This window comes from Cherax quadricarinatus, chromosome 38 (assembly GCF_038502225.1).
Source record: "Cherax quadricarinatus isolate ZL_2023a chromosome 38, ASM3850222v1, whole genome shotgun sequence".
In the NCBI taxonomy this organism is placed as follows: Eukaryota; Metazoa; Arthropoda; class Malacostraca; order Decapoda; family Parastacidae; genus Cherax; species Cherax quadricarinatus.
In genome coordinates, this window is record NC_091329.1 from 20,741,019 (window position 1) to 20,750,324 (window position 9,306).

Consider the following 9,306-nt stretch of genomic DNA (forward strand, 5'->3'; position numbering starts at 1 on the left):
TGACAGGAAACCCATCTTGTGTGATGAGCATGACAGGAAACCCATCTTGTGTGATGAGCATGACAGGAAACCCGTCTTGTGTGATGAGCATGACAGGAAACCCATCTTGTGTGATGAGCATGACAGGAAACTCGTCTTGTGTGATGAGCATGACAGGAAACTCATCTTGTGTGATGAGCATGACAGAAAACCCATCTTGTGTGATGAGCATGACAGGAAACCCATCTTGTGTGATGAGCATGACAGGAAACCCATCTTGTGTGATGAGCATGACAGGAAACCCATCTTGTGTGATGAGCATGACAGGAAACTCGTCTTGTGTGATGAAACACGAGAGGAGAGAACATCTATGCGATGAAGTATGACAGGAAACCCATTCTGTATGATAAAGTAATTCTGTGGGATAAAGTTTGACAGGGAAAATCCTGTTGGATGCAGTGACAAAAAAAAAAATGTGTGCAAGGTGGAAAATAAAGGATAAACGAGGGAGGTGAGTGTGTCAGCAGTCATGAGACATATTGATCACTTCCCTCCATTATACTTCATATTATATTGCGTTTCAGTAAATACGTAAATTTTTTTTATATATATTTTCCACGGTGAATAATACTTGGGATGAAAGCAAGGGGGGTATATGGATGCTTAATATTAATTTAACTGAAAATAGTACTTTTTATAATAAATTATGAGTATCTTCCTCGTTAATTGTATTAGAGACAGTGTTGTGGAGATGAAGAGGCAGCATGTTACCTGTCTACTCTTATATATTACCTAAGTCATCCTCTCATGCTAACTACACCAGTCATTCATGTACAGGTACATGATTAATGTTTATTATAGTTGAGCTACAAGGTGAGTAGAGGTGAATTTAGGCTAAAATAACGTGAAATTTAGCCATTGTAAGTAGAGTTGAAACCTAACAAGTTGTGTGTTGGTCCAACTTAACGTAAATATTATCCAGTTTGTAGTGACATTAATATTCACATAATGATCATTGTTACCTCAGCTTGCATATCATGTTTTTATTGTAGGTTTTATTTTATTTATTTTCTTAAGTGACACTTTAGAGTTTAAAATCGCAGATAAATGGGATTAAAACCAAGAAATGTTTGTAAACAAACACCTGTGATAAACAGTTGTTCCTATATTACCGCATATATTTATCAATTCTGTAAAAAAAAAAAGTACTATGCCCTGTAATACCTTTGTACAGGATTTGTCAAAATAATGAAAATAAGAGAAATAAATGTACATAATGGTAAAATATCGGTATTTTTACGAGCATTTCTATATAAAAGGAACAGCGCTGTATGACCCTGGTGGGTTTAGCGCTTAGTTTTATTTATAAGAATAATAATAGAAATAATAATAATGATAATATTATTGTAATACTTGGAGGGAGGCCGGGGAGGGCTCTTGATCCCAAGAATTGGACATGACTTCCCCTTCCTTGGATCAAATCTGATTCGAATCTTAGGATCTCATTCCCCACGTCCTGTTATGACTCCAGAGGGTTTAGAGCTTCCCTCCATGACTAATAATACAGGTTATGTTTAGCCATTGGTACAAGAGGAATATTAGTCCTGGTGGGATATTAAAACTGGAGGGTGATTAACCTTCCCTGGAATGTTAATAACCCCTGGAGGGTAATTAACCTTGCAGGGTAATAGTGGGAGGGTTATTAACCTTGCAGGGTAACAGTGGGGAGGGTTATTAACCTTGCAGGGTAACAGTGGGGAGGGTTATTAACCTTGCAGGGTAACAGTGGGGAGGGTTATTAACCTTGCAGGGTAACAGTGGGGAGGGTTATTAACCTTGCAGGGTAACAGTGGGGAGGGTTATTAACCTTGCAGGGTAACAGTGGGGAGGGTTATTAACCTTGCAGGGTAACAGTGGGGAGGGTTATTAACCTTGCAGGGTAACAGTGGGGAGGGTTATTAACCTTGCAGGGTAACAGTGGGGAGGGTTATTAACCTTGCAGGGTAACAGTGGGGAGGGTTATTAACCTTGCAGGGTAACAGTGGGGAGGGTTATTAACCTTGCAGGGTAACAGTGGAGAGGGTTATTAACCTCGCAGGGTAGCAGTGGGGAGGGTTATTAACCTTGCAGGGTAACAGTGGGGAGGGTTATTAACCTTGCAGGGTAACAGTGGGGAGGGGTATTAACCTTGCAGGGTAACAGTGGGGAGGGTTATTAACCTTGCAGGGTAACAGTGGAGAGGGTTATTAACCTTGCAGGGTAGCAGTGGGGAGGGTTATTAACCTTGCAGGGTAACAGTGGGGAGGGTTATTAATCTTTCAAGGTAAGAGGGAGAACCCTCCAAGGATATGTTAACCAACAAGGCTAAGTTAACCTACCCTATGAGGTTAATGACCTGCAAGGCTTAATATCCCTCTGTTGGTAACCCTCCAGGGTTAACCCTGGGAAGCAGGTGGTGTGGGACTACACATGTGCATCTACCTTGGCTGATACCTATCTCCAATACACCAGGGAGGAAGGAGGGGCAGCTGCCAGCTTCAGGGAGTCCCAAAAGTCTAGAAAATATGGAGAACTTGCCCATCATTATATGTTTGTTCCCATAGGCTCAGAGACCCTTGGCTCATGGGGAAAGAGTGCATCTAATTTCCTTAAGGAGCTGGGAAAAAGACTCATCAGGGTAACTAGGGATCCCAGGGCAGCTAGTTTTCTGTTCCAGCGGCTCAGTGCGGGGTAATGCCTGCTGCATTTTGGGCACACGCCCCAGCTCTGAGGAGCTGGATGAGATTTTCGCCTTATAATCGGTGATACACACGTAACAACATGTACCGTATATGCCACCTTTATATTAACAATGTATCTCTTAAATCTTCTGTGCCATATTATGTAATAAAATATTCCTATTGGTAAAAAAAAAAAATAGTTTAAAAGATGGGGTGGTAGGGGAAGTGTCTGTGGTCAGTCAAACAAACGGGCTACCACATGGATAAATTGTCATTTTTGTGGAAATTGGTGTCACGCTCCTTGTGCAGATATCCCAGAACTAGCTACAAGCAGTATTAAAACAGAGAAGTGTTTTTGGGTATGCCCAAATGAGGAAAATCTGTGGACTAAAATCACAAGGGTATTAAAAGAGGATAACATCAAAGCTGCTTTCATAGAAAACCTGGAAGCTTTCTACAACAGATGGGAACATAAAAAGTCCGGGCTGAATGGTACTGCCCTTGATACTGGCCATGTAGTCACAAACTGTAAGGCTGGAGGTGATGTCCTGGTAGTCAGTAAATGTGGGGCTGATAGTGCTGTCCTGGGAGACAGTAATGGTGAAGCTGGAGGTGCTGTCCTGGGAGACAGAAATGGTGAAGTTGGAGATATTGTCCTGGGAGACAGTAATGGTGAAGCTGGAGATTTTGTCCAGGTAGTCGGGAATTATACGCAGGAAGGAATACATATAAATGACCTCATAGAGGACAGGAGCCATAGTAGGGAAACAAGTGTAGTCAAAGATAAGATAAAACCAATATTGCAAACCAGAAATACCGCAGGAAATAGCAAACAAGAGGACTCCAATAGCAATAGTGAGGATAAATTACCAAAAACAACTGGTGGGAGCTCCATTGTTGGTGCTAAGGAGGATAGGAATAAGACAGGGAAACATGCACCAACAGGGAATACAGTCACAGAAACCCAAGGCAAACGGAAACCAAGCCTGTGCACATACTATGCACTTGGTATCTGCTGGCATGGGAAATCTGGAAAAACAGATGGGACATGCAACTATGACCACCCTAGAAAATGTCATGCCCATATGACAACAGGAAAATGCAAACTCCCTTCCTGTAAGCTTTTTCACCCTGAAATGTGTACCTCTTCAGTACAGGAAAGACTGTGCTATAACTTAAATTGCCAGGCATACCATCTAAAGGGGACAAAAAGATACAAAACATCCAGGCCATGGGAAAACCTGGGTAGCCACAGCCACTCAAGAGGGAGAGGTTTTTTAGTGCCAGGAAGGAAAAAAAACTGGCAGGAAATGGCAGAAATCGTACACCAAATCCAGTCATTCCTGGAGTGGAACCACAGTCGATGGCCTCCACTCCAAACCAACAGATACAGATACTAATGCCGGAAAAAAAATCCCCCCCCAGTACCAACAATACCACCAGTCCGATAACATTCTTCTTTGCAAATATACAGGGTCTAAAGCCAGCAATAAACAACAAAATACCTTTCATCCGTGGACTGCTTGCAGAGGCAAAGGCAATGTTCGCGGCTTTCACTGAGACCCACATAAAGGATCACTTGGACAACGAAATATGGATCCCAGGTTACAACCTATACAGATGTGACAGAGTGAACAGGCAAAAGGGGGGGGTTGGCCTGTACATTGCAGAGTCACTTGTTTGCACAGAACTGCTTAATGCCTCAAATGACGTAGTGGAAGTTTTAGCAGTAAAGGTCGAGAACCAAAACCTAGTCATTGTGGTAGTCTACAAGCCTCCGGATGCAACATCCCAGCAATTCCAGGAACAGCTGTTAAAAATTGACCACTGTCTGGAAAATCTTCCAGCTCCTGCACCCAACATCTTGCTCCTGGGGGATTTCAACTTAAGGCACCTAAAATGGAGGAATATAGCAAATAATATTGTTGCAGTAATAACACCAGGAGGCAGCTCTGATGAAAACTCACACTCACACGAGCTTTTAAATCTCTGCACAAAATTCAATTTAAACCAGCAAATAATAGAGCCTACTAGACTGGAGAATACACTAGACCTCATCTTCACTAACAATGATGATCTGATAAGAAATGTCACCATATCAAAAACAATATACTCAGATCACAACATAATTGAGGTTCAGACATGTATGCGTGGAGCCCCAGACCGACAAAATGAGACTAGTCACGAGGGAGCATTCACCAAATTCAACTTCAATAACAAAAACATAAAGTGGGACCAAGTAAACCAAGTCCTAACCGATATAAGCTGGGAAGATATACTAAGCAACACAGACCCAAACTTATGCCTAGAACAGATTAACTCGGTGGCACTCGATGTATGCACAAGGCTTATTCCTCTAAGAAAAAGGAGGAGTAGATGTAAAATAGAAAGAGACAGGCGCTCCCTTTACAGGCGACGGAAAAGAATAACAGAGCGGCTAAAAGAGGTCAATATATCAGAAATGCGCAGGGAGACACTGGTCAGAGAAATAGCAAGCATCGAACTTAAGCTAAAAGAATCCTTTAGGAGTCAGGAATCGCGGGAAGAACTAAAAGCCATAAATGAAATCAAAAGAAACCCAAAGTATTTCTTCTCCTATGCCAAATCAAAATCGAGAACAACGTCCAGTATTGGGCCCCTACTTAAACAAGATGGGTCCTACACAGATGACAGCAAGGAAATGAGTGAGCTACTCAAGTCCCAATATGACTCAGTTTTTAGCAAGCCGCTAACCAGACTGAGAGTCGAAGATCAAAATGAATTTTTTATGAGAGAGCCACAAAATTTGATTAACACAAGCCTATCCGATGTTATCCTGACGCCAAATGACTTCGAACAGGCGATAAATGACATGCCCATGCACTCTGCCCCAGGGCCAGACTCATGGAACTCTGTGTTCATCAAGAACTGCAAGAAGCCCCTATCACGAGCCTTTTCCATCCTATGGAGAGGGAGCATGGACACGGGGGTCGTCCCTCAGTTACTAAAAACAACAGACATAGCCCCACTCCACAAAGGGGGCAGTAAAGCAACAGCAAAGAACTACAGACCAATAGCACTAACATCCCATATCATAAAAATCTTTGAAAGGGTCCTAAGAAGCAAGATCACCACCCATCTAGAAACCCATCAGTTACACAACCCAGGGCAACATGGGTTTAGAACAGGTCGCTCCTGTCTGTCTCAACTACTGGATCACTACGACAAGGTCCTAAATGCACTAGAAGACAAAAAGAATGCAGATGTAATATATACAGACTTTGCAAAAGCCTTCGACAAGTGTGACCATGGCGTAATAGCGCACAAAATGCGCGCTAAAGGAATAACAGGAAAAGTTGGTCGATGGATCTATAATTTCCTCACTAACAGAACACAGAGAGTAGTCGTCAACAGAGTAAAGTCCGAGGCAGCTACGGTGAAAAGCTCTGTTCCACAAGGCACAGTACTAGCTCCCATCTTGTTCCTCATCCTCATATCCGACATAGACAAGGATGTCAGCCACAGCACCGTGTCTTCCTTTGCAGATGACACCCGAATCTGCATGACAGTGTCTTCCATTGCAGACACTGCAAGGCTCCAGGCGGACATCAACCAAATCTTTCAGTGGGCTGCAGAAAACAATATGAAGTTCAACGATGAGAAATTTCAATTACTCAGATATGGTAAACATGAGGAAATTAAATCTTCATCAGAGTACAAAACAAATTCTGGCCACAAAATAGAGCGAAACACCAACGTCAAAGACCTGGGAGTGATTATGTCGGAGGATCTCACCTTCAAGGACCATAACATTGTATCAATCGCATCTGCTAGAAAAATGACAGGATGGATAATGAGAACCTTCAAAACTAGGGAGGCCAAGCCCATGATGACACTCTTCAGGTCACTTGTTCTATCTAGGCTGGAATATTGCTGCACTCTAACAGCACCTTTCAAGGCAGGTGAAATTGCCGACCTAGAAAATGTACAGAGAACTTTCACGGCGCGCATAACGGAGATAAAACACCTCAATTACTGGGAGCGCTTGAGGTTTCTAAACCTGTATTCCCTGGAACGCAGGAGGGAGAGATACATGATTATATACACCTGGAAAATCCTAGAGGGACTAGTACCGAACTTGCACACGAAAATCACTCACTACGAAAGCAAAAGACTTGGCAGACGATGCACCATCCCCCCAATGAAAAGCAGGGGTGTCACTAGCACGTTAAGAGACCATACAATAAGTGTCAGGGGACCGAGACTGTTCAACTGCCTCCCAGCACACATAAGGGGGATTACCAACAGACCCCTGGCAGTCTTCAAGCTGGCACTGGACAAGCACCTAAAGTCAGTTCCTGATCAGCCGGGCTGTGGCTCGTACGTTGGTTTGCATGCAGCCAGCAGCAACAGCCTGGTTGATCAGGCGCTGATCCACCAGGAGGCCTGGTCACAGACCGGGCCGCAGGGGCGTTGACCCCCGAAACTCTCTCCAGGTAAACTCCAGGTAAACTCCAGGCTTCAGGAATAAATCCAAATATTCCTCCTTGAAGCCTTTTTATCCACTTCTCCGAGGCTATGGGTCCCACAATTTACACCAGAGGTGGGCCCCATCCTATAAAAAAAAAAAAAAAAAAAAAAAATATATATATATATATTATGCTCCCGCTAACATCGCGGGAGCATAATTCCATGAGTTTTCGACGAAATTTCGAACTTTTGGTGTCATTACCATCGGGAAAAGATTCTCTATCATTTCATAAGAAAAAATAATTTTTTTTTTCAAAAATTGAGCGACATAGAATGACAGTTTCAGAAAGGGGCCTGAAACAGTCAAAGAGTTAAAGTTGTATTTAAAAATCTTGATACAGTAAAAAAACTTTTGATAAAGAATTCCTCCCAAAATGTTGACAGATGTGTCTATAAGATTCCTTGTAAAATTTGCAATAAAGTTTATTACGGTCAAACTGGTAAAAGTCTCGAACTTAGTTTAAAACAACATAAATATAGCATTAGAACTGGACAAGATTCCAATGCTCTATTTATTCATGTGAGAGATTTTAACCATCCAATTGATTTTCAAAAAGTTGAGAAAGTTGTATCAAGCAAGTCCATGGTTGACAGAAATATAATTGAATCTTGTTTTATAAAAAGCAGTTTTGAAAATATGAATATTTCCTTAGGTTTATATAAATTAGATTCATTTATAATTAATAAAATTTGGGAAGAGTTTAATAACACATTGGACAAATAATAAACCTTATTTCTTGGGTAGAATATTTAGTTAGTGGGATGTTGTGAGGACCTGTCTAGTTGGACCAGCAGACCTACTGCAGTGTTCCTCTTTTCTTATGAGTCCGGTATTGTCCCGCGTCAGGTGTTTCTTTGTTGTGGGAGTTGACTGTGAGGTGTGGTCTTCGCCCTTTAATTGCCTTCCTTTGATGTATTACTTTCATAGTTCCTTGACAATGTGAGTAGTCACGAAAGCGCTTAGAATTTCACTACTCTTGCACAGTGGTTGTTTTGCATATTTTAAAATCACCTGTTTACTGTGATCTTATTGTGTGTGTGTGTGTGTGTGTGTTCTCACCTATTTGCGGTTTCAGGGGTCGAGTCATAGCTCGTGTGTGTGTGTGTGTGTGTGTGTGTGTGTGTATATATATATATATATATATATATATATATATATATATATTATATATATATATATATATATATATACATATACATATATATATATATATATATATATATACAGTGGACCCCCGCATAACGATGGCATCACATAGCGATTAATCCGCATACCGCTTGCTTTAATCGCAAAAATTTTGCCGCGCATACCGCTTAAAAACCCGCTCACCGATTTTCGTCCGAGACGCGTCCAATGTGCACCCTCAGCCAGCCTCACATGTGCCGCCCGTGCCATTGTTTACCAGCCAGCCTCCGCGGTAACATCCAAGCATACAATCGGAATATTTCGTATTATTACAGTGTTTTCGGTGCTGTTTCTGGAAAATAAGTGACCATGGGCCCCAAGAAAGCTTCTAGTGCCAACCGTACACCAGTAAGGGTGAGAATTCCAATAGAAATGAAGAAAGAGATCATTGATAAGTATGAAAGTGGAGTGCGTATCGCCGACCTGGTCAGGTTGTACAAGAAACCCCAATCAACCATCGCTACTATTGTGGGCACCAGAAAGGCAATCAAGGAAGCTGTTCTTGTCAAAGGTTTAACTGTGTTTTCGAAACAAAGATCGCAAGTGATGGAAGATGTTGAGAGACTCTTATTGGTGTGGATAAATGAAAAACAGCTAGCAGGAGATAGCGTCTCTCAAGCGATCATATGTGAAAAGGCTAGGAAGTTGCATGAGGATTTAATTAAAAAAATGCCTGCAACTAGTGATGATGTGAGTGAATTTAAGGCCAGCAAAGGTTGGTATGAGAGATTTAAGAAGCGTAGTGGCATACATAGTGTGATAAGGCATGGTGAGGCTGCCAGTTCGGACCACAAAGCGGCTGAAAAATATGTGCATAAATTCAAGGAGTACATAGACAGTGAAGGACTGAAACCTGAACAAGTGTTTAATTGTGATGAAACAGGCCTGTTTTGGAAGAAAATGCCAAGCAGG

The 9,306-nt window shown here is 41.9% G+C and overlaps 1 protein-coding gene across 2 annotated transcripts in view; it reads left to right on the forward strand.

Moving 5' to 3' along the window:
- Positions 1–712: 712 nt before the first annotated feature.
- Positions 713–9,306, forward strand: part of LOC128692873 (centrosomal protein of 131 kDa) — a 145,241-nt gene continuing 136,647 nt past the window's right edge. Inside the window, exon 1 of one of the 2 annotated variants that reach the window (XM_070092152.1) lies at positions 713–816. The gene's annotated coding sequence lies outside the window, so the exon portion shown is untranslated. Of the gene's footprint in view, positions 853–9,306 lie in introns of both variants that reach the window. The other variant, XM_070092153.1, reaches the window with a different exon arrangement.